This window comes from Heliangelus exortis, chromosome 20, assembly GCF_036169615.1.
Source record: "Heliangelus exortis chromosome 20, bHelExo1.hap1, whole genome shotgun sequence".
Classification (NCBI taxonomy): Eukaryota; Metazoa; Chordata; class Aves; order Apodiformes; family Trochilidae; genus Heliangelus; species Heliangelus exortis.
Window position 1 is genome coordinate 2662249 of NC_092441.1, and position 25911 is coordinate 2688159.

A 25911-nucleotide genomic window follows, 5' to 3' on the forward strand; every position below is an offset into this window, starting at 1 on the left:
CTTGTCTCATTGTGTTCATCCCTCACTATGTCATCTCTCTGCCATCTGTGCATGCATTTGCTGTGCGTGCCTCTGCTCTCATCACTTCTTTTTGGACACTTGAACTGCATTTTATTTCCTCTGGGAGCAAATCCTTGGGAAATGGGAGGGGAGACCCTGGCATGCAGCAGCATGTCCTCTACTGATGAATCTGTGCTCAGGCTTGTCCTGAGGGCTGCATTAGCTCAGCTGGAGACTTCACAGCACCAGCCAGGGACACAGGGAACTTCAGTACAAGACGTGGCTTCTTGTATTATCACTCATCAGGGTTGGGAGCTCAGTGTCCTCTTTCTTGGCCACCGCAGCAGCCAGCACATTGGTGATTGGGGTGTGACATGGTTATGCCATTTATAACCAAGATCACATTCTGGGAATAGCAGACTCCTCTGTGCCTGGAGCTGCTCTTTGTAAGGAATGGTGTGTCCTACAGCATCCCAGTGGGTACAGGGCTGGATCTCTCAGCACCCACTGGGGCTGGTGGCAATGACCTCCATGGCTTTCCGTGGGTAAATCCTGCTGTGGGAGGGCAGGGAGGAGGTCAGAGCTGTAGGAGAGGCGGGCACTGGCTGAGGCTGAGCTGGGGTGCTGCCTCCCATCTGAGTCCAGTCTCTCCTGTGCCTTTCCAGAGGAGGAGAATTCCCTGGAAGGAGGAGGTTGGAGCCAGAGAGGGGTTGGTCTCTTGTCTGCTGTATCTGTAAGGCCATGGGCTTCAGCTCTGCCAGGGGAGGGTTAGGTTGGATATTAGGAAAAAATTCTTTCCAGAGGGGGTGATCAGGCATTGGAAGGGGCTGCCCAGGGAGGAGGTGGATTCTCCATCCCTGGAGGTTTTTAAGAAGAGGTTGGATGTGGCCCTCAGTGGTCTGGGAACCACGGCGGGAGTGGATTAAAGGGTTGGACTGGATGATCTCCGAGGTCCTTTCCAACCCAAATGGTTCTGTGAGAGAGAATCCTTCTTCCTTGGGAGAAGAGCTCACCCTCCAGCATGCCCCTTTTCCAGGCCTGAACCATCCTCTCTCCTTTTCCTCCCCACAGCCATCCCACCCGGCTTCCCCAGCCCCAATCCCTGCTGTTTGCACCGGCACAGCCACCGCTCCATGGCCCCGCAGCACCGCCTGCCCCGCACCCCTCAGCAGCACGGGGGGTGCTGCTGGCCCCAGCCCCTTCCCCTGGGGCAGCAGGAGGTCCCGTGGGGCCACGTTGTCCCTTAGACGTTTCCTGAGGAGGGGCTGCTGGACCTCACCCCTCCTCGCCACACTCTCACCTCCGGCCGTGTCCCACGGGAAGGTGAGGCCGCTGGGAGAGCGGGAAGGGCGGCTCCATCCCGACACCAAGGCGTCAGGGAGGAGGTGAGTGTGGTGAAGGGAATCCTGCAGAGGTCCTGGGAGGAAGGGTTGAGGGAGGTGGGGGTGTTCAGTCTGGAGGAGATGAGGATCAGGACACCTCCGTTCTCTCAAATTCACCCCATTCCCTAACGCTGCCATTCCACAAGCCTCGGGTAGTCCCTGGCCTCCTCTCCACGTCCCCAGTGCCTGCTGAGCCCTTCAAAACCTCCCAGGTCACCATCCTCGATTCCCAATTTTTCAGTCTGGAGAAGAGGAGGCTCAGGGGAGACCTCATCACTCCCTACAACTCCCTGGAAGGAGGTTGGAGCCAGGGAGGGGTTGGTCTCTTCTCCGATGTATCCGTAAGGCAAGAGGCCATGGGCTTCAGCTCTGCCAGGGGAGGGTTAGGTTGGATATTAGGAAAAAATTCTTTCCAGAGAGGGTGATCAGGCATTGGAAGGGGCTGCCCAGGGACGGGGTGGATTCTCCATCCCTGGAGGATTTTAAAAAGAGACTGGATGTGGCACTCAGTGCCATGGGCTGGGAACCACGGCGGGAGCGGATCAAGGGTTGGACTGGATGATCTCAGAGATCATTCCCAACCCAGATGATCCTGGGATTCTGTGGCTCAGGGCACCTGGATGTGGTCATGAAGGGCTGACTCTGGGACCAGCTTGGTTTGTAGTTAGCCCAGGGGTGAATCCGTATCAGCTCAGCCCCTTCAAGTGGGTCTCGTGCTCCATGTGCCGCCATCTTGTCTTCCCTGAGGCTGCGCCTCATGGCGGCTGCCAGGAGCAGGCGTGAGGCAACAAAATGGAGGCCGCGCACCTTCCCGCTGGCCCTGCCACTGGAACAGGGATGATTCCTTGTGGGAAACAGCGTGGCACTGCCAGGGATGGCCTCTCCTCCCCATGGGGACACCAGGCACCCTTGCAGCCATGTCACCAGAGCCTTGTCACCGCTGACGAATAAGAGTGGGGGTTTTTCTGTCAGGAGAGGCTGTCACCAAATCCTGGCAGTGCCCCTCTCTAAGGTCACCATGTCTTCCCCACCTTTTGCTCCTTCCCCACCTGGATCCTTGCCAGGGCTGTTGCCACATGGCAGTTTTGCTTCAAAGGGGTGAGACCTGACTTTTCCCTTCATTTTCCATTTCCACGGGCTTGGGCCCAGGAGTTTTTCTTTGGGATTTGGGGTTTGGACAAGTGGAAGACTCAAAGGCAGGCTCCATGCTGGGTGTTCTCTGTCTCCGTGAGCACATAAATGCGTGACGAGTTTTTATTTCGTGACACAGCTTCTTCCAGAGAAAAACGGATGCTCCTCCTTTGGAAAGCCGGATCTACCCCACGGACCCTCAGGAGGGAGAGGACAGCTCTTGGAGAGCTCCTAAGGACTCTGTAAAGGAGGTGATCTGCCCTTGGGAGGACCCCATGGAAGAGGGGAGAGCCGGGTGACAGTGAACCCGGACACCAACCTTCTCTTCCCAAGCCTGAGACCACAATGTGTGCCAGCCATGGCTCAGTGTATGGCCCTTGCTGCTGAGGTGTATTAGAGCCACCCTTCAGCATCAAGCTGTGAGTAACAGACCCATGTTTCAAGAATTCAAATAATTTCTGGACTGGTTTTCTGTCTTTGGTGTCTTTAGATCTATTCACTGCCAACTTCTTGATGAATGAACCTTGCTTCTTGCTTTATAGCAGATGGAGAATTTATGTGTATAAATGTATCCTGGGAAATGGTGTCTTATCTGAACTACTTGCTTGGCCATGAGGTGTCAGCACTCTGTACACAGCACAGCTGGAGCAGAGCTTGCAGGCATTTTTTGAGAGTCAAGATTGGGGCATGTTTGAGTCCCCAGCTTGGGTCCACCTCTTATTATTAGTAACAAGTTTTAAATTTTAAAGCAAGTTCATTAAGAGGTTGCTGGGGAAAATACAGTAACCCCCTTATGAGAAGCTGTGTCCTGTATGGCATAGCATCGTTCCTTAATCCAAGCAAAACATGATCCCAAAGATCAAGCAGTGCAGGAGAAGAGCTGGGACTCCAGGGCACTGCTGTTAGCTCCAGTTTCCTTTTTGTGACCTCTCAGTGCTGGAATGGGTTTTGAAACCATGACTTGTACCACACCCTGGCAACACCTGGGAAGATCCAAATCAGATCCATGTTGGTGTTTTGGGCCTCTTTGAGCTGGGGTTGATGCATTACCACAGTCTCTAAGTGTGTTGTTAGCAGAAGTGCTAGAACGTTGCTTTCCTTATGTCATGGCAGTGTTTGAAGATGTTTTTTAGTTCAAGTGTGGAGGGCTTTCCTAGATGTGTGTTGTTATCCTGTAATTTATGGCCTGTGGCTTTTGGTGTCACTATTTTGTGTCTGGAAATGTAAGCAGAGCTTTGCCTGTGTGGCTGGCATGCTCCACCATGCTGACTTCTGGGATTTAAGACTCTCCTCATGCATGCTCAGTGCTCCTTTTTTCCTCCAGGTCTGTTTCTGTTTCCAAAGACTCTTTCCCAGGAAGAAAGCAGCAGTGGGGCAGGAGTGCTGCCCCCACTGCCACGACTCTCTTGTAGGAATGTTTGTTCTTGTTGCTTTTGCTTTGTCAGGAGAATCTGGTTCTGCTTTGGCAGTCACTAGTGGTGGCCACTTACTACTCCTGCAAGACAAATGTGGTGCCTTTTGTGATTGTTTTTGTTAATGTTGTTCCTCAGCTGCTCCTGACTGATAATGTATAACCCAGGAAACAGTCTGGTGTGTAAGAGTTAATAACATTCTATTTAATATTCTGTACACGTTATCAAAGCTATTCTACAATTAATATTTCTCTCACTGGTTTGGGGTTCTTCTTGTGCACTTTCTTGCCTTCTGCTCCATCAGTGGCCATGGCTCAGCAGTGTGTATCTGGGCTGGGAAGTGGGTCGTGTTCTGTGGAAAGAGCTGCACATGGAGCCTGTTCATCTGTGGTATCCTCCTCTTCATTCTCAGCATGCAGGGAGCCAAGGTGGGCACTCAGCACTCAACCTTCCTCAGCACCTTTGCTCCTGATGTCCTCAGTTTGCTGAGGAAGACACAAGTCTGTGTTCCCCATGCTGATGAGCACGTGTTCTCCATGAGGAGCTTGGGCACTGCTCTTATTATGTGCTTGGCAAGAGTAACATAACTGGTGCTGTGTGTCACCAGCTACCACAGGGACCTCTTTGTAGCCACCTGCAGCTCACAAGCCCCAGGGGAGAGGGGACACACCAAGAAACCCTTGTCAAGCAGGATGACACTCATCCCCTCTGGCCCCAGTGGCACTTCCTTCACTGCAAGGAGGCACAGGGGGGAATATTTGTAGAAGTATCACTGAGTTTATTTCCAGTGACCTGGGACAGTTCATTTGCAACAATGACTGTGTCTGCTGGCCTGAGACCAGCCTGGCTCACACAGGTGACAGGGACACTCATGCTCTCTGGTCACCTTGTGGGATGGACTGTGAAGATGTCCCCATCTTTGCCAAGGAATCACACAGTGATGATTTTGGTCTCATGCTTATCTCAAAAACCAGAGGAAGGGCTTCAGTGCTCCAAAACTGACTGCTCTGCCAGGGCTTGATGACATTAGATCCAGACAGACAGGTACACACTTGTCCCAGAGGCCAGCACTGGGGGTCCCCAACATTTATCCCTTCAGGGCACTGCTTTTTATCCCCAGTCTCTTTCAATATGGGGACCCTTACAGTTTTTTCCCTGGTGCCAGGCATCTCAAGCCTGTGCCTCGCTTTCCTCCCTCCCTTCCTCCCACCCATGGACCCCTCCAGGCTCCTGCCAGCTGCGGGTTGAAAGCTGCTTCTCTGGAGGCCCTGGATCCCTCCTGCCACCTCTCTGCTCTCACACGGTGACATCTGAGGCTCTGGCCCTGCTGGAGGTCTGGCGTGCTGGAGTCAGGAGTGCTTTCAGCTCAGGCAGTTCAAATCCCCTCGCTGTGCAGGAGCCCATTTAACGCTGCCTGGAGTCACCTGGCAGAATGAGCTCACTGCAGCAAACTTCCACATCCAAGGTATTCCCATAATGGGAGGGATGTGTAAGGTTAATGACTGGAAAAAGTGATCGCTCCCTGTGGGCAGTTTCTCAGAAAACTCCCTGCTGCTTGGCTGACAGAAGAAAGGAGACTCCAGCAGCAGTAAGGAAGCCCCGTGCCCTCACCACAGCAGCTCTGCTCCCCTCCTTCCCACTGCTGGGGGGGCTCCTGCCTGGCACGGATCCATGGAGCAGCCGTGGCCTTGCTCCAGGTCCTGGAAGAGCTCCCACACTCCAGCTCTGAACTAATGGGCTGCAGGAAGAGCCACGATGGTGGGATTTGGGATATTGTGTGAATGAGCCTGGAGGGTGTTTCATCAGCCACGTGGTTCTACAACGAGCTCCACCCCTGTGGAAGTCCCACACCCCACTCGTGGGGGGCTCCAACAATGTCCTTTGCTCAGGCTGACCCCTAGGTGCTGCTGGCATCTGTTTGCATGCTCACCCTGCAGTGATGGGCCAGCCTGAAAAGCCAAAACAGCTTCTGGGGTTCCTCCAGACCTCGGGGAGGGCTTTTCCCAGGTTGCCTCAGCCATCAACCTCAAGGGGACACTGTTGGGATAGGATGGGAGCAAGTCCCAAGCTTCTGAACCTCAGCCTCTTGCTGGAGTCATCGGCAGGAGGTGGATTCTGTGCTGGAGCTGTGCTGGGGGCTGGGGTAGGAGCCATGCTGGTGGGAGGAGAGGTGTCTGCAGGGGCATGGCCAGCTTGGTGACCCTGATCCAAAGATCCAAACTTGGAGATCTGTTTTCCAGGCGATCTCTGTCTCTCAAAACCTCCCTTTCAATCTGACATTTCCCTCTCTCCTCTCCAGCTGGGACGTAAAAACCCGGGTGCCAAAACCACGGAGGCACTGCTCTCCCTCTGAAGTCTTGGGCTTCGCATTGCTCAAGTCTCGTTAATTTAAAAATGGAACAAGGAATGCTCAGCATCCAGCAGGATCAGGCCTGAGGAGCAGGAAGTACCAGCTGGCTCAGGAGAGGGCTCGTTCCCATGAGATTCCCAGTGTGGTTTTGGCAGGCGGCGTGGTTGGGATAGCTCTGCAGCAGGGCTCTTCCTGCCTGAAATGCCAGCCCTGGCAGAACAGCTGACTCAGAGCATGACAGCTCTTCACAGCTTCCCCTTGTGAAAGGAGGAGCCCTCAGGAACACTCCTGACACCCTTTGCCTTTACATTTTCTGAGGGTGGGATGAAAGCTGAGCCCACGTCACGATGCTCTTGGAAAGGGTGCTGTGTGGGTGGAATTTTCACCTCTCTGCAGGTGCTGCATCACCTTACATCCTCCTTGGGTCTCAGAATAGGGTGTCAGTCAAACTGTGGTGGTTCGTGGTACATTCACCCCAACATCTGAATATCTGAATTATGATAAGGATATTACTAAGGAGTCACCGTGACTTGGCTTTTTGGGGTGCAGGAAGAAGCTCAGTCACTGGGGTAATTTTCCCCTTGCCCTGAGGGATGTTTAATGCATTTTACAACATGCCTGTCCTGGAAACAGAGGTGAGCACCTCACAAGGTCCCTTTGAGGGTGGAGGTTCCCAGATCTGCTCTGCACCACACTAAAAAGGCAAAGATAAGCTCTTGCAAGTCAGTTTACTTTTTAAAATTCATGTTGCCATAGCAGCTTAGCACACTGTCTCAAGTCCTCCTTCTTGCAAAACTTTGATCACCATGAAAACAGAATTATGTTGTTCTCCAACATGTTCTACATAGAAATATGCTGAAGTTCCCATAGTTCATGCTTCAACATCTCTGCAAAGACCTCTTTTATTCCTCACTCACAAAAAATTTCCCTGGCCAAAGGCCAGCATTGTAAGGCTCTGAGCTGCAGCAGGCTGAGCCTTGGTATCAAGCTGTCTCCTCAGCATCTCCCTGGGCCTGCTGCTTGTCTTGCCAGCTGAGGTTCTGGTTCCAGTGGTTTCTAACACGCTCTGGTACACCACAGCACTGAGGCCCAGCCACCAGCTCCTGTCCCCAAAATTGCAGGAATACCCTCCCTTGGCTCTGCTCTCTGGCCATCAGCCTGGCCTCTTTCCTGGAGTGTTAAAAGAGCACAAATTCCATGAAAAAGCAACGGCTTTGTTGCCATCCAGCTGGGCTGCATTAGCCCCACTCACCTCCAGTCCCATCATGCTGGGTTCCCTCTGTCCCCAGGGATGGGGTCAGTCACCCAGCTTAGGATGGGGTGAGAATTTTGGAAATGGCTGCAGGAATCTGACTCAAGACTGGACACAACTCCTGTATGGGTAGGATTTGGTGACAGTTTATGTGTGTGTGGGATTTGGATATATGGGCACTGACACCCGAGGCTTTAATGACACATGTGGCACCCATGCAGCTGCTGCAGCCCCTGCTACACTGATTTGGTTCTCTGCAAGCTCTGCTGGAAGCCTTAGGACACTTCCATTTCTTCTTCTTATTCCCCAAGATGGGAATGCCTCATTCTTGCTCCTAAACTTTCCCTCTGTTGTGCAGGGAGCGATGGAAAGAACTTTAAAAAAAAAAACCCACCAACACTTTAAATCCTGTTTAGAACAATCCTTTTGTTTCCATCAGGTGTCCCATTTCTCTGGCTGCATTTGTGCCAGCAATATTGGAAAAGACAAAGAAAAAAAAAATCAGGTTAGACAAAGACAAATGTGCAAACACAACCTGTGTTGTCGTTTGGTTAAAGAACACAGTGCATTTTTGCTGTTGTTGTTCACATGAATCCATCTCCTCACCCCAGACCAGGACTGGGAAAGGTCAGTGGGATTTTTATTAATGTTCTCAGCCAGACTTCTTCCAGTCAGCTTTTTAAATTTTTTTTTTTCCCCAATCAACTGAAGGGAAAAAAAAAAAAGAAAAAAAAAAAAAAAGAAGAAGAAAAAATTGGGCCAAAAGTTGAAGAACACTTTAATTTATAAGAAAAAGAGCTAAATAATTGATGTAGTCATGGTGCCAAAGGTAATTTCTGCTGCTCCCTCTATCTCACAAAGACATTTAGCATTGATTGAGATCAAAGTATCACAAACCCCTGCTGCTGAGCTGAAAGGCAAAACTTTCGGCTGCCTTTCTCCGCTCTAATAATATCGTCTTTATGTAGTTAATAAACTGCACACTTCAGTCAAACTATATCATTACAGAAGACTTAGGGAGCTAATAATTTAAAAGCAAAGAATTGCCTCTGTTCTTCGCTTTGAACTAAACAACATTCTGTTGAATGAGGGGGACATCAAAGCTTTGTTACTATTACCAATGTGGCTGGAGCATAGGGCCGCACAGAGTGTGTACTTCAGTCATCAAGAGGAAAAAAAAAAAAAAAAAAAAAAAGATTAAAGATATTGGCTTATCAACCCACAGGCAGAACCAGGTGTTTTCTTTTCTGCTGTGCAAGCATCAGGTGGTTTGCTTATCAATGAGTTTTCTTGTTAAATAGATGTACATGACTTAGGTTGATCCCTCCAATCCTGTGGCCCTTTTCTTTTCTGAGCCATCTTTGAAAAAGTTGGGCTGAGGGGCTGTTTGTTTGCAGGAGGACAGCTAATTGGACCTTTTTTTGCTCTCGTAGAGTCCTAGAATGGGTTGAGTTGGAAGGGATCTTAAAGCTCATCCAGTTCCAACTCCCTTGCACGGGCAGGGACACCTCCCACCAGCCCCATCCAGCCTTCAACGCTGCCAGGGGTGGGGCAGCCACAGCTTCTGGGGGCAGCCTGGCCCAGGGCTCCCCATGTTCTGCTCCAGGAGATCCCCTCCCTGCTCCCCACTTTCCTCCTGCATGTGTGCTGGGGTCAGACCCCCAGAATGTGGGGCATTCAAGGGTTTGTGAACCACTGATGCTCATGCAATGTTTCCTTGCCAGATGTTTTTTTACCAAATGCAGTGCTATGGGAGAAAAAGGATTTCTTTCATAAATCCCAGTAAAACAAAGGGGTTTTGGGGACACTGGGTAAGGACAAGATGAGCAAAAACAGTTTGAGGGGACTTTAGGATCTCTTCTCCCAAACCTTTCCTGCCATGGCAACATCTGCCTGTGTTGGGTGTCTTCTGCACTCTTCAGCTGGAGATGTTTGAGGGGATGGGACCTCTAAACCCTCCTGCTCTCATCTCCCAGGCTGGATGGACCCCTGAATGTTCCAGGCAAGTCTGGGAGCTGGCAATTTGATATGGGTTCTATTATGGGATACTTGTACTTCTTAAATGCTGCTTTTCATTTGCATCAAAAACTCTCCTTGGTTCTTGGCGGTCTGGATCTCGTCCCCTATAAAAGAAGAGAATTTTAAGAAGCCGAAAATAATGGCTTATTTCAAAGTAACAATTCAACTGCTTTTTGAAATGCTGTCCTTATTCAAAACCACTTAAACTTATACATATTTCTAAGTCTTTATTATCCTTAGAGGCTGAACCAATTTGGATCTTGATTTCTTGCAAGTGTTCTCCTTGATTTTTCTGTCAGAAAGTTGAGATGTAATGTGAACAGGCTGGATGTGAACCATAGGTAACTAATGGTTTCCTGGCAATTATTGCTTAAGTTATTCATTAAAATACTTTGCAAAGCTTATTACTACAGGGAGAAAATTCAGAGCAAAAAGACTTTCAGAAAGGGGTGATCTGCTTTTCACCCCATCGAGCTGCAGGCTGGGGTCTGTGCCTGAGCACACGAGTAGACACGTGTGCACGTGGGTACTTTTGTGGGCTCCATTTTTTTTTTAAGTGGAATTGGCTTTACCATGTACCAAGAGTGATTTTCTAGCTCTGCTGCAGTGTCCTTTTTGCCTTTCATATTGGGAAGACTAAAATTTTCATCCCTGAAATGGGAGAGGGCCTCCTAGAAGGAAAGCACATGGCTGACATGACTCTTAGGACCAGAATAATGTTTAAATCCTTTAAACAAAGAGGAATTTGTCCATCACTCCTTCTGCAGATCACTGGATGACACCAAGTGCTGGTGATGCGTCTTGTTTGAAGGCACTGTTAGCAAACAAAGAGGTAGGAAAAGGTTTTCTACCTCCTCTGGCTCAGACAGCATGTGATTCACCTGCAGACACAGTGCCAAAGTTTTAAGAAATGTTTTTCTGAAATGTTGTCCTCATCTGCCAGGAAGGTTTTGAGTTTGTCTGAGCTCATCAGACAGCTTCCATCCTGGGGGGATGAAGTGTGTCACAGCTCTGTCAGCCTGATGGGCTGTCTCAGAGACAACCATGATGTATTCTGCCTCCCTTGGTTGGGCTTTATCTGGGATGGGATCTATTGTACACAACACCCAAGATTTTCACCCAGAAATCAGAACACAGAGGGGAGTATTTCATAAAACCTCTGGAGCAAAGAACCTGATGCAAACTCCAGAGCACAGCATCTGCCTGCCCATCTGTCTGTCTGCCTATCCACCTACTACAGACAGACTCATTCACAGAATAACTATTTCTGTAGCATTTAAAAACTGCCCCCGTGTTCAAAACAGTTCTGCAAGCCAGCCTGATGCTAGGAGAGGCTTCCTGGCTGGACAGAGCTGTAGATCTAAAGGCTCTTGAGCCAACCTTTGCAAGATCTGGTAACACAAAGCTAATGAAGTGACAGTGATGGGAGTGCAAGGCAGAGTGAAGCTGTCTTTAGCCTTTACCAAAACCACTGTCAGTGCCTTTGCCTTTACACAGCACAGCTCCTTGCAAAGCTAATTGGGTTAGTGCCTTGCAGGGGGTTTTCAGTGTCTGCAGGAGATGGGCTGCTGCAAACACCTTCCCCTTCAAGGCACACAGCGTTGTCTTTTTCACACCACAGCTCTCTCCCTGGCGTCTGTTCTCCAAAAGCAAAAGTCCCAGGCTGTTCTTCAGTATCAGCCATTACAGTGTTTCAGTTCTTTCCTCCCAGCCATTTTCAAATGTTCAACTTAAAAGGAAAATGTTTCATTTTAGGCCAAATTCCCCCCTCCTCTCCCTTTCCCCTCTCTTCTCCTTTGTCGTGTCCCCCCCCCCCTCCTTCCTCTGGAAGAAGAACAAAGTCATTCAAATCAGGAAGCTGAGGAACTCCATGTATACTTTCCACTGGGACCTTGATCCCTACTGGTTTGTCTTGATTTGATTGAAGTGTAATTTAATCCTTCATCATTTGTCATAATGTCATTTATATATAAAAACAACACTGCATCCAAACTTCAGATCAGCACCGAGGAGCTCTCCAGGAGGCATGAAAACAGAGCCCAGGAGCAGGCTTTGCTGCTTGTGAGGAGGGTGTGAAGCTGGCAGGCAGCATCATTGCCTTCCTCCTCACTGGGAAGACACTGGGATGAGGAGTGTCAGAGTCGAGTCAGGTTGCATTATGTTGGTGAGGATGGGTTTGGGATTCAGAGCAAAAGGAAGGGGTGATTGCGAGCTCATCTCTGCAAAAAAAATGCAGGTTGGGTAGATGAGGTACCTGGGAGGAGGTGAGAAGCTGGGATTTCATCAGGGGATAGAAAATGGAGTGGATTTGCAGGTGCACTGGTAAGTGTAGTGGTGATAATGGTGGAGAAAGGTAGGGCTGGAGTCTGCACACCTCAAACCACATCTTTATTTGTAGCAGAGGAAAAGGAGGAAAGGGAAGGGCCTTTCAGGAGAGGAAATTTCTCCCTAGCTCTGCTCTGCTACCATGTGCAGATTTCCTCCATCCCCTCTTCTTCAGAGTGACCTCTAAACCATTGCTCCTTGTCCTGAGGCTGGGGCTGACACTGAGTCCTCTCCTGAGGCCTGTAGGTGAGGTAGCACAGAAGTCACCAGGCACTCCTCTCAAGGCTGTAGGAAGCTGAATCTTCATCCTTTGCCTCAAGGGTCTCATCTTTAGCTCTGCAGAGCTAAAATCCACACCCCTGCACCCTGGCTCCTCTCTGCTCCTTCCCCGGAGCGGTCGCTCTGCACTGATGCTGAGGAGGAGGCAGATACAACACATTGCTGCTCCTGCTCTCACTGCAGCTCCTAGACAAATGGAGCCTTGTCAGAAGCTTTTGAAGTTTTGGTGCAAGATGTTACAGTCTTAAATCTAGCCCAGCACAGGGGGGAAAGTGAGACCTCTTGGGGGAATTCTATACTCAAACCCCCTGAGACTTCTCTGCTCTGCTGGGTCAGGCTTTGCCCCCCAGCTGCCCTCTAACATGCAACTCAGACCTCCTCTGGCACCCAGGTTTACTTCTCCTCCTCTTTCAAGCTCACTTGCTCATCACTCCTGGGCTGAGCATTTTTGGCACCATCTGGCAGACTGGTGATGCCCCTTGGCACATCCCACCAAGAGGCACCACACAACAGGGAGCATAAGACCAATCTGCAAATGTCCTGGGAGGTGGTTTGACTTGAGGATTATTTTTTCTGAGAGAGATGCTGAACATCCTCACCTTCCCCTTCCTATCTCTTTGCTGAACACCCTAAAAGGCAGCATGAGCCAGGGGAACAGATAAGCCTTATCCCTCAGAAAGCAAACATTCCTGCAGTCAGCATACAGAAACCAGACACCTCCTGCCTTTCCTCAGCCCCAGCCCTGTGGCCATCCCAGCAGCCTGAGCCTGGCTCTCTGCAGGGGCTCAGCACCAGAGTTGTAGGGTTGGGGGGGGACACAGGGCACAGCACAGCCCCCTATGATGTCCAGGGGGGGATCTGCTGTGTGCAGAAGCAGAGAGGTTGTGTGACAGTCCCTGCTCCCCGTGGCTGCAGTCAGGGCTCTGCTCTGTCCCTTCCCTTGAACAGCAGAGTATCTATTCACAGCACTTGTCAGAAATTAAAGCAGAACCTTCTTTCAAATGCTCTGTCGTCTGTACTTGGCTGCCAGAAAAGTGATTCTTCCTCCAGAAAAAAAAAAAAAAAAAGAAAAAATTTGCATTTAAAATTCCAAATATGCACTTTTGCTCAGACGAAAGAATGTGTGTTCCTCCTTTCAAGTCAGGTTCTCTGTGACCTCTGGGTTTTAATAATTTCAGCAAAGTGTCATTTGACAATTCAAATACAGTCTGTAAGCACAGGAAAGCAAATGTCCTTTAAGATAAACGCATTTTATATTGAGAGCTGATGATGAGAAGATTTCACCTACAGCTAGGAAACTTCAGAGCAGTGTGTGTGACACTTGTGCATGTTAAAAAAACACTTTGGTGAGATATTGGTATTTCCAGATTTCAGCTTCACTGGTGTTCAAGTATCTCCACTGTTTAATTCATAAGGAAGTGCCGTGGCCTTGCATGCTGAGGTTTCACTCTTTAGCTTTTGCTTTCCAATTAAAAATAAATTAATGTTCAAATCCTGATTTGAGGTGGAGAAGCACCACGGTCTGGTCCTGCAGCAGGTCCCTGGTGCAGGGGAAGCTGGGGCTGAACCCACCAGCTCTCCATCCCCAGCTGGCCATATCTGTCCAGCTTCAGGTTCTCCCCTCCTGCTCCTTTTTCCTCAGATCCTCTCCAATTTATTCCTCTCTCCCCAAGCCCCTGGCTCTTATCTCCTGCACACCCACCCCGAGCCACCAGTCAGCAAGCAGATCAGCTTGTCACCATAATTCACAGCCCTCCCTGTGGTCCCTGGTAATCCATCCCAGGGCTGCACAGCACTGGCTCTGTTTTCCTTAGGGCTCTGTAAGCCTTAGAGCTGCCCCAGACAGAGCCTTTTTTCATGAAACTCCTTCATTCAACACCTTGCAGGGGCTGCGGGTGCAGGGAGGGGGTGAGTTTACACAGATGCTGGTGTCTCAGGACTTGCTAGCAGGTGTCTCCTAACTTTACACAGACCACCCTGACACTAAAAGGGACTTTTTTTTGCTTTGAGCCTCTTTGAGTTACGTGGCTTTGGGCTTCGGGTTCCTGTTCAGGGGGGAGATTTATGACTTTCCTTAGGGCTGATGCTCCTGTAAGCAGGGGGCTGGAGGGGGGGATTTCGTGGCCTCTTCAAATAGCTCCAAGTGCCCTCACCGTGCAATTCCTCAGGTTTTCCAGGGAAAGCAAAACAACAGCAGCTGTAAGGGCTGTGAGGTTTTTCGTTTGTTTGTTTGTTTATTTAAAATGGGTTGGGAAAGGGGAGGGAGGAGCTAATGAGAGTTTTAAGCAGATTTTCCTCTGAATTTGGCCATTTTCTCTGGCTGAGGTCATGTGATGGCTGAGGTTACACGATTCAAACTGTTTGAAGGCATTCCTTCAGCCCCAAGAGGGGAGGAGGGCAAATATTTAGGGTTTGCTGTCTGCAGTTCAGGGAACAAACATCTGAAGAGCTTTCCTACGTAGGGCTGGTGGTGGAGGGTGTTGGCTCTTTCTCCAGGGATGGGCTGGGAAGCAGCCATGAGCTCAAGCTGCTGTTCCTGATGGAGAATCGGAGGTCCCTCAGGCTCCAGAAGTTTATGTTGGGACAAATTATTGCAAAACTTCTTTTTTTGCAGTTCTCTGAAACTTCCCTTATTCTTCTTAGGAGTGAATAGGGGGGAAGTGTTGTTGGGGTGATAGAAGTGCCCAGAAATCCCACGGCAAGGAGCTGATCCCTGCCTCAATCCTCTGGTTTTCACAGACAGCCTCTCCTTTGCCTCCACTGTGCTGTTCAGTGCTGGTGTCACTGTCACCCCTGAGATTGTCACCCCCAAAGATTCAGCTTCTCCTGCTTTGCCAGCTGGCAGCAGGAAGGAAAAGGGGAAGGTCTCCTGATGATCACAGGGAGGTTATTGGCTGAGTTTATCCTTGGCCACTTGATAACTTGATGCTTCAGCTTTCATCCCTCAGGTCATTTGGTGTTTTGCTCCTGACAGAGCTGTAGAGGCACCAGTTGAAGCCCAGATCATGGCTGCCAGGTACTGGATGGTCTCTCCAAAAGCAGTTTTGCCCTTTGTGACTGGTCCCAGGAATGTGTGGATGTCTTCCCATGCTCCCAGCCCCCTGCCTTACACACACACACTTTATAAAAGCCATGAGGGGTTAGTTTGGATAGACATGATAAAAAAGAAATAAATGACTTTGTTGTGCTTCTGGAACCAAATAATGCTTTAATAGCAGAATCCTTTTCCAAAGTTAAGAGTAAGCAGCACTTCAGGCAATCCAGGCATCTGCTGCAGGGACTTTCCGTTGTAATTAGTTAATGAGCTTGATGTACTTTCCCCATCTAATTAAGATTCCCTCTTTTTTTTTTGCTTTGTTAAGAAGCATCAACTTTTGAGACCCATTAGGAGGCTCCTTTCCCACCTGCCCTTTACCTCTGCACTCTGCCCACCCTCCTGTGCAGCCACCCTGGGGTGGGCAAGGGAGATATCTGAAAATCTCCATGTGTTTGGAGCTGGGGCAAGGTGTCCAACACTCACCATGCCCAAAGGATCAGAGGAAGCCACAGCCATTTGAAGAGGTACCCCAGATCCACAGAGAAGCAGCAGCTCCTGCCAAAGCCAATGGTTTCACCAAGCTCAAAATAAAGAGCTGCTCTGAAAGAGCTGGGAAGCTGCAAGCCCTCTGGTTGGGCAGAGCTGTGGCTTGAGAGTTTTCTCTGGCAGCAAATGAAAGCAACATCAGCTCCAGTAGCTGGAAGCTGCATTGTGAGCAGGAATCCAAAAGGAGAAGGGCTGGAGAGCTTGGCAGAGGGATTGCCAAGAGAGGAACCTGCTGGCCCTTGTGCTTGGGCAGCATCAGCAGGGTTGGAGGCTGCAGGATGGGGGTCAGAGGCAGCCAAGGGGACCACAGCCACCCTTGTTTGCTCTGCCTGCTGCAGAGGTCACTTTGGCTGACACAGGAGGGAACAGCCAGGGGTTTCCATGACTTCTCCTCACCATTACATCTCCACTCAGAACTTTACAAACCACTGTGAAGCACGGGGGGGGCTTGGCCAGAAGTTTCTCCTGCTGGTGGGGGAGCAGCTCCTGCTCTTTTAGAGAGCAGCTGCTGCACCAGATCCACGTTAGGATGAAGGGGAGTTGGTAGAACAGAGGAACTCACTGCCTTTCAAAACCAGAAAGTGAACTGGTGGCTGCACTGGGGTGTCTGCCAGCTTCTTTTCCCAGCTGACCCCATTTTTTTATATGTTCCCCCTTCAGAGCTGGGCTCCAAAGCCTGGATAGATTTCCTCCTGGCCTGCCACCGTGCTGATGGGATTTAAATATGAAAAGCATTGCTCTCTGTGCAAGTTAAGCCTTTGGTTAAAAGTGCAGGGTGTTAAGAGGTGCAGGATTTTTTTAGTCTCTTGTAAGGGCTTTTTCAGTGTCTCCTTATGAGGCGGTGTTGAAAGTCTCTGTAATTTAATGATCTCACACACTGTATATGCAACATCCCTCCTCCCTCTAGGTAGAGTTTTCCTTGCTAATTTCACAGTATACTCCATTTAATCATCCTTTGCCATGAACTCTGAAGGTTCGTCCTGCCACATGGCACATGTGGCTGCTGCTTGTGTATCTGCCTTGAATTACTGTGGGCAGCCTTCATCTCCAGCAGCCTTTGTGCAAAGATCAATGGGCTTAATCCTTGGCCTCCAGAATCAGGTCCCAGGGCCACACAAATCCCTTCTAGTGAGCTTTCTCTGCCTCTTAACCCCATGGTCCAACTTTTCCTTGGCAGCTTTTGAGCACAAGTTTGACCTTGGGAAATGCCAACTCCTGGAAACTCAGATGAATGAATCCTCAGCCACTTTGGGACCCTCTCCCTGAACCACACAATCCTTGGGGCACACAACCTGGGCAAGCCTACTCTCAGTGCAGAATTTCTTCCTAATATCTAAATTAATTTTACCTACACACACAATGCTTGGCTCACCAAGGATGGCATTGCTCCTGAGGAGCTGCAATTTGCTGTTATCACACCCTAACCCTAACCTTAACCTTAACCTTAACCCTAACCCTAACCCTAACCCTAACCTTAACCTTTGCTCTTACTCATCTGTGCCCAGGTTTGGGGGGCTGAGGTTGCAGAGAGCTGCCTTCTCCTCCTAGAAGCTTCAAAACAAGAGCAGAAAGAAAGAAAAAGGGAGATTTTGTAGATTCAGGACTTGCCAGCAGCACTTCTCCAGTTTGGATGCTTCTCTTCTCCAACCCTTCACTGGTGTTTTCCCAAATCAGTCAGCCCAAGGCATCACCCACAGCCCAGTTCTGGCACTGGTGTTCTTCTCATTGGCTTCACTGGGTTCTAAGTCCCTCAGCCACCTCCTGCCTCAGTGCCACCATGCCCTCTGGGGTGACATTTCTTGGCATAGCAGCCCTGGCTATGGAGCAAGGACCAAGAGGGGACAGTAGCTGAGGCTGCAGACTTCTGCTTTCACGTGGCTTCATCTTGGCCAGCCAAAAATAAAAGGACAAAGTGGGGCTGAGAAGATGAAGGAGAGACAGAAGAACAAAGGGAGGGGAAGGTGCCAGCTCTAAACCACACTTTAGCATCATCTTCTCCTTACAAAATGCAGATGCACTGCACCAGGGTGAGCAGGCAGCTGAATTCTCTCCTCCCCACCTTGCTCCTTGCAGAGCTGCCATCTCTGTCCCCCTGGGCAGGTGGCCAGGAGGGATGCTGCCAGTCACCCCGTGGGGCTTTGATGTGGGCACAAAGGAACAAGTCATCTGAGACACTTCCTGACTGGTGGCCTGTATCAGCTTGTGAATCATCTGAACACTTCTGCTTAATCCGCTCGTGTATCTTTGAAGCCTTTTCTGTCTTGCAAACAAATGCTCCACTGCAACTTATTTTTAATCCATTAAAAGGTTCCAGATATTCCCCTGCAAAAACAAAATACTCAGGGCTCAGCTCCTCGGGGAGGAGTGAAGTTTGGAAGTGTTGATTTGTTCTCTGCTGAGCACTGTCAAATATCAGCATCAGTTGATGAGCTCCTTGCTAGGAAGAAATGTCAGAGGTTCAGCTTTTCCTGGGATCTGATCCTACCTATTAAAATATAGGGATCACAAGGAAAGGACCCAAAGCTTGGGCAGCAGTGTGGTGTGTGGCAAACTTGATCCAAGGGGGCTGCAAAGTCAGGTTTGGCACCTGGAAAGAAATTCTGGCCAGGGAGGATGGGGACAAATCAAAGCAACACTTCCACTGTTGTCCTTCATTTGCAGCTCGACACAGATGGGAGGACACCACTCTGTTGCAAGCCATTTGTATACCTACCCCATTATGTTTTATGGGAGTTAATTGCTGTTTTCCAGTCCTCCTTACATGTTTTGCTCTGAACAAAACCTAAAATTACAAAACCCAGCTGAAAGTTAATTGGGAACGTCAAGTTCCATCTGGCCTTGCATAAATTATGGTCAAAGTTGCCATTTTAAAGAGTTGTTGTTGTTGTTGCTGTTGTTTTTTAATGCTGAACTATAAATCAGCTCAAATTGAGTTCAAACCAGCTCAAAATTGGGACCAGGTTCACTCAAGGAGTTTGCAAACTTGAGCAGAAAGCTTTGGACAAAGCTCAGCTGAACACCCAACTTCCAACAAGGAGCCAGCAGAGACAGAGTTGGGGGGTTTGTACTGAACATTTCCCAGAGATGGGCATTTAAGAGGAGGCTGGGAGCTGGCTGTGCCCAGGTGGGGGGTGAGGAGGGTGGTGGGGCTAAGGACCCTTCCCAGAGGGGAGCTGGGAGGGGAAAGGAGCTCAGGTGCCTCTTGTTTTGCCTTGATGGGGCTGTGAGCACACGATGCCCCAAGGAACCTGTGCTTAAAAGCAGCTGCAGCAGTTCCTAGCTCCTTCCTGAGGAGGTGGGGGGCAGAGAACCCCAATATGAGGGCAGAGAACCCCGATATGGGGTTGCCCCTCCCTGTGCTTTGGTGAGCATCCCCTCTGAAGGGCCAGGAGGAGAGGACCAGTGGGTGAGTTTCTGCCAGGGCCCCTGCCTTAGGGTGGGTGGGTTGTGTCTGCAGTTTGTGTGCTGGGAGCTGTGTGAGAGCAGGCAGAGGAGTCCTCCCTCCTCCCAAGCAGTGGATGTTTTATTTACCCTTAAATGTTGGTTTGAAGGGGTTTTTAACCACCTAAAAATCCCTTGTGTTGCACTCATTCTCGATCATGTAGAAAAGCAAGCTAGGGGGTGCAAAGACTCAGCGATTGGGTTGGGTTGGAAGGATCCTTAAAACTCATCCAGTTCCAACCCCCCTGCCCTGGGCAGGGGCACCTCCCACCAGCCCAGGGTGCTCCAAAACCCACCCAACCTTGGATACTTCCAGGGATGGGGCAACCTGGGCCAGGCTCTCCTTCTCTCACCATGCAGAATTTCTTCCTAATATCTAATTCTACCTAAAAAATTCAGTTTGAAGCCATTACCCCTTGTCCTATTGCTATGTCCTTATAAAAAGTCATCCCCCAGCTTTCCAGGAGGTTCCCTTTAGTACTGTGGTGTGTGTTGGGATGCTATTCCATGAGCTGCAGGTGGTCATATCCCTGGAACTTGGTTTGAATTTGGTTTGAGTTGGCCCATGGCCACAAAACCTGCCTCTGAAACACTGTCCTGCCAGTCAGCTATGGAGCAGCTCTTGAGAGGCTGTAAATAATGTAGGAGAGATCCTGTGGGATGATTTTGTAGGAGGAATTGGGAGTGAGATTGCTCTGTGACACTAGGAATGAAAACACCTCTTCCCTCTTTGCTGAGCACTGGAGTTAATGGTTGTGTGGCACGTGTGTAAATTGAGTGTAAGGTGCTGCTGCCCTTGGAGGCTTGGTGGTGATTTTTTGGTATTTATTTAATGGCTGCACATTGTTAAGGCACAAATACTCAGCTGATCCTTCTTCCCCTCTGCCTGACTGGAGTTGAGCATCCTCCTGTGATGTGTAAATGATGAGTGACTTCTGATGATCAAAGAATGCTGGCTTGAGAGACATATTTCCCCTTCCTGTTTGATACCTAGAGAGCATTTCCTCTCAGCACTCACATCCCAACCAAGCTTTCTCAGAGCACACATTTACCAGATTCATTCCTTTCAGGCACCCTGTGAAGTGGGAACCATTTCCTTCTCCTGGCCCTGCTTCTGCCAGACTTGAGATGGCAAAGTACCTGGGGTGCTCTGAGTGACTGGGGGCACCCCAGACTCCCCTGGGATGGGATTCTGATGTGCAAATTGTGTTCCTAGAAGGAGAGGGGGAAAAAATTAGGATCAGCTTACTGTGAAAAGCATCAGTTCTGTGTCCACAATGTGTGTGGAAATGCTCTTTAGCCTCTTCACTTTCTGAGCCTTCCTTTAGAAAGCAAAGGCAAAGAAGCCTTTTCCAAACCCTGTAGGCAGGTTCTGCAAAGGTGTTCAGTGTGTGCCAACCCAGACCAAAAAGAGAATTGGAGGTGATTTGTATTTGGGTCCAAAAAAGGACTTTTTGCTGAGAGGAGAGGGATCTGGAGGAGCTGGAGTGCAAGTGGTGTGGTGAGGAGCTGGCTCTGAGCTCCAAGGGGTGGAGGTGGGCTCTGCACTGATGCTGAGGGCATGAAGGGCTCCAAAATGGGATGGGCAAAAACCAAAGCAGAGGTAAGTGATGGTTGGAAACTGTGTTCTTAGTCCAGACAGATCTGTGTCCTTCTCATGGGTGCTTTGGAAAACTCTGCCTTGATTTTTTTTTTTTTTTTTTTTTTTTTTTTTTTTTTGGGGGGGGGGGGGAGGAACTGAAAGGTTTTCCTCCAGTTTCTGCAAGCTGAGGACAGAGCAGTGAGACTGTCTTTGGCCAAAAAGCCAGTGCTGACTGCAGAAATGTTGTGCTGGTGTGTTCAGTTGCTATCAGCCTACTGCTTAACCTTCCAAAGTGAGAGAAAACACTTCAGGCCCCTGGAAGCAGCAGTGAGTGCTTAGCATTGGCTCTAAAATGTTACAGGAATCACAAGGCCTTTGATCCCCCATCACTCCACCCCCTTTTACTTTCTGTTGTTTAAGGTTTACCAAACATTGCATCTCTTCACATAAAAATTCACTTTTGTGTTGCTACATATAATCAGTGAATAGTGATAATAACAATAAAACTCCTAGGAAATCTCCCCGTGGCAACAAGTAATTGACCCAAGAATTTTCACTACAAGGAATTTATTTCTTAATAACCACAGAGCACCAGAGATGCTTGTTCATCAGGGGATACACTGCTATTGTTCTCATCAGTCCTGATGCTTTGCCTTCACCCTTTGAGTTTTCTCAAAGGATTGAGATTATTTGGTTTCTTTGAAGAACAAAGGGGAAAGAAATTTTTTTTAGATGACTGGCTATTTTGATCTGCAAGGTCTGTGCACAGTGTGAGGGAACAAACATCACTAAATCATTAAGGGAAGGGTATGCATAATGGAAAGGAGAAACACAAAAGCCACTGAGAGCAGTGGTTAGAGGAAGGTGCTGCCAGCCAGGGCCTGGCTGGTGGGTTTGTCCCTGCTGCTGACCCCACGGGAGGTTTCTGTTTGCTTCTCTGGACCTTGGTTTTTCTTAGCTGTAATTGGGCAGGATAAACTCTTCCAACCAAAAGACTTGTGCAGGTTAAGTCATTTGTACTTTTCAATTCCTTGGGCCTTTGGGGAAATCACAGATATTAAGGAGGACCTCTTGTTTAATCAGCCCTGCTGCCTGTCTTCAGAGGCAATCAAAGCTTTCCTGCAAGATATAAACTCTCATGAATATGTCTGAAAATCCTCCCAGGCTGCTCAACCTCCCTGCCCATGGCTGGATGTGGTACCCAGGATGCCAACCTCAGCACCAAGAGGATGAAGGATGCTCACACTGCAGGATCCTCAGCAGGTTTCTTCTCCTGAAATCTTTTGTCCCCTTCTTGGGGGTAGGGACTGAGGCTTTGCAGCATAAAGATTGATGCATCAGCTGCTCAGAATAGGGTCAAACCCTCTAATTTCATCCCCAGACTTGCTGCTGATTTGTCATGGAGGGAGCATCGGGCTGAGCCTGGAGCAAGGGTTGGCCAAACCCAGGAGCATCCTCTGCCCCCTGGGCTGTGTTGCTTTAGGGATTGTCTTGCTCTTCCCCAGCAAACAGCTGGGCAGAAAATTCTGACCCCTCTGTGAATCTCTGTGTTGTAGGAAAACACTCAAACATCCTTCCCATTCAAGTGTGCCTGTTCCATTTGGGGAGATAAGAAAATATCACATGTTCTGAGGAAATGGGATTAGCCTGTAATTAAGCAAAAATCCTTCTACTTAGCATAACAACTTTTTTTGAAGGTAAAGAGTGAATATTACCTGCTAATTAGGGGGTACACATAGAGCAATGTCTAATTTGTATACGAGTGTCTTTTTATTCCATTTGAAAAAAAAAATTAAGTGTTAATATAGCCCTTCACCCAGATCCATAAGGAAAAGGCCCCTTCTGGACTTGCAGCCAAAGAGCATCCTGCTGAGCTGGGTCCATTGCTGCTCCTGCCAGCTGGGCCACAGGGGATGATGCTGTAGCTGACTTAAAAATGCAGTGCCTGTGCTCAGCTCCTGGTGGCCATGGAAAGAAAATCCCAGGAGGCTGTGACATTGTCCTTGGGCTGAGCAAGGTCTGGGTAAGGGCATTGCAGGGCTGGAGGCTGCAAACCATGGAGGACAGGAGAATCCTGAGCTTTGGAGGAGTTTTGGTCTGGATCCAAGCTCTGCAGCAAGATCCTTGGGCAGGGCCTGGAGCCACACTGGTTTTGTGAAAAAACTGGAAAATTCTGGGGTAGTTTTGACAAAGTTTGGACTTGTACAAGTGAGCTTGGGTTATGTTGTGGTTGAACTTTGCCCTTCCTTAATGGATCTTGGGAGATGGCTTGCTTGAAGTTGTGGAGGGCAAGTTATCCTCCTCAGATGTTGATCTCCAGCAGTTTTACATTTAATCCTGAATTCTGCAAACACTTAAGCACATGTTTTGCTTCCCCCCTCTTAACAGGAGCCCTCAGTTCTGTGCAGGGAAACACGTGTACTGGTTTTCCCAGGGACCAAAAGTCTGCCACAGATATTTCAGGTTCAATTTCCATTTCACAGCCCTCAATTTGAAGCTGGCCTCGTTTCAGAAGTAACCCACTCCCCTAATTACTCACTTTGATGCTCTAATCCCCTCGCTGCCCTTTGGACATTTTGATGTGAGGGTGTCCCTAATCTTCAGTGGGGATTTTTTTCTGGTGACTTCAGGTTCCATCTGTCTCCTGGAGATGAGGGAGTGCTCCTGACACATGAGATGCCAGTAGCTGTGGTGGTTGGGGGGTTAACCAGAACAACTCCTAAAAACACATGAAAGGAGAAAATGTCATTTTTTTTGAAGTGGGAGAAGTTTCCCAGCTCTGGCTCTCCTTGAGAAGGGAAGGGTGATGGTGTGCCTGGGACAGAGAGGATGGGGCTGGAGGGAAGGCAGTGCTGAATGACCTGAGACCTGCATTTTGGGGGAATATGGAGTAGATTCCAACTTTGAGTGGGGCTTTTTATCTCCCACCAGCCTGGCACCTGAGCAGGCTGGCTGGAAGCTGAGCTTTGGGAGCAGGGCTGTTTTTCCTTCCCATTTCAAGGGACAATGCTGCTCCATGACACTGTGGGGCTGTGTCCCTGCCCAGGGGGTGCTCAGCAAGCAGCACAATCCCTCTGCTTTGTTTTTCCTGGGTGTAGAAAGGAAATAGTAAAATCTCCCTTGCAGAAAAGTCAGGCTTCCTCCATGAATAACTGTGCTCCTCAGGCTTGCCAGATGAAAGAAATGCAAAATACCTTGATAGGTTCTTTTATGATCATTAATAATGGCATAACCTACCTGAAAGGCCCCGTGCATGTCCCCAGTGAGTTCTGATCCCTTGTCACACTGGAATTTGTGGGATGGGTAAGGCTTGGGCTCTTTGGGGAGTTGTTAGATGAGAAAACAGGCAGCAGATATTTCTCCACCCCCTGCTTCCATCTATTCCCTACACTGCTTCTCTCCCAAGGATCAATATCTGCACTGAGAAATTAAATGCTTAAGCTGCATATTGTCATCAAACCTCGAGTAGAGTCCACTCTGCCCCCCCTTGGCACACAGGATCATGCCCTGGTGGGGTGGTGTTTCTTTAGAAAAAGATTAAGAGCATCAGGCATGCAAAATCTGTGGGGTGCAGGAGTGGGACTGTCCTTTTGCAGAGCCTGACTGACTGCTTGGTGTGGCTTGCTCCTTCTCCATTTGCATTACAGAAAAACAATCTTTTATTTATTTAAGTTGGAAATCCCTTTGCATCCGAACTTCAAGTGTGCAGCAAACACACTTTGATCATTTAATGCAGAAGTCACTGATTTACAAAAAAATATTGTGTTTTCTTTTCATACTTCTTTTTGTTCTTGGAGGAGATTAGAGCAAAGGAAGGAAAATAATTTTGACCTCATTAGAGTTGCTTGGTGAAAGAAACGTGCAGAACAAGGCAGATGCTGGGCTTTGAATTGTCCCAAGCTAAGGACAGAAATTACAGCATGGATTGATTGGTCATTAATATCCCTTGGGGTTTGTGAGGGCTTGGAAGAGAAGTGACTCTACTCAGTGCCTTTGAATGGGACTGGGGGCAGTCTGGTGGTTCCTACAAAGCATCAGGGGGAAAAGCTGCACCCTGGGATGCTCAGGGACTTGTCCTTGATGGGTACCAGACTTGTGGGTACATGACAGTCCTGTACCAGCCAAAAATCCATGGAAATGTACAATGCCAGGATATCAGAACACCTTGGCCCCAGCTTTGGCACAAATCCTCCTGAGTGTTTCCACGGAGCTGTGTTGGGAGCATCATTTGGGTTAGAAAAGCAGCAGTTTTTCTGGGATCTTGGGCACAGAATCGTCTCCAGGCTCAGAATAGTTTGCAATGAACAGATTTGGTGGTGTGAGATCAGGGAGTGGAGTTTGGGATCAAGGCTGTGTTCTGTTCAAGCTGGTTCATGGGCACGGGGGGTTTTACTGGAGCATCCTGGTGAGTTCTGCTCCTGCTCAAGGGGACAGGGACAGAACAGCCTCCTGACTGCTGTCTGAGGAAGCTTTAATGCCAATTTGCAGAACTCACTTCCTTTTGGGGACAGAAATAGATACAAAGTGGATTCTTTAAAAACAACAAACAAAAAAACCCCAAAAAACAACAGCAAAAAAACCCCACCCAAGCAAAACAACCAAAAAGCAAGAACTAAATAACCCAAATGAAACAAAAGTAAGCCACTAAAAAAAAAACCCAAAACTCAAACCAAAAAGGCACCCAGAAACTCCCCCCCAAGCCTATTCAGAGCACCTCAAACAAATGCAGCTTTCTTCTGGAGTAATGCAGTGGAAAGGGAAGGGCTCAGCTCCCTTTCTGTCCCTGCTGCCCTGACACTGATCTGAGCTGACTTGGGGCTTTGTGGCCATCCCGAGCCCAGAAGCAGCAGGTCCAGCTTACAGGTGTGAATTCCAACTCTGTCTCCTTTTTAAAAGGGGATTTTCATGCTGGGCAGGCTTGGAGAGAAAAGAGTTAAACAAAAAGAGCAGTTTATTTGCCTGGAGCATGATCCTGCTTTCCCTTTCTGTCCTTTGCTGCTCTTTTTTAAAATTTTTTCTTTTTATTTCCTTAATCAATGTGGTTTCCTTTTGCTTCATTCAAGGCTTTTCCCCCTCCTTTTTCACCCTAGAGCAAATCTAGGTAATTGTATTTTTAGTTCTTATTTCTTAAGGCCATAAGGAAGGTTGGGTTACG

The 25911-nt window shown here is 48.9% G+C and overlaps 1 long non-coding RNA gene across 1 annotated transcript; it reads left to right on the forward strand.

Moving 5' to 3' along the window:
- The first annotated feature begins 2826 nt into the window (after positions 1 to 2826).
- Positions 2827 to 4191, forward strand: LOC139805443 (uncharacterized). Its single transcript, XR_011729811.1, has 2 exons — positions 2827 to 2932; positions 3838 to 4191. It is a non-coding gene; the product is annotated as an uncharacterized lncRNA (long non-coding RNA).
- The last annotated feature ends 21720 nt before the right edge of the window (positions 4192 to 25911 follow it).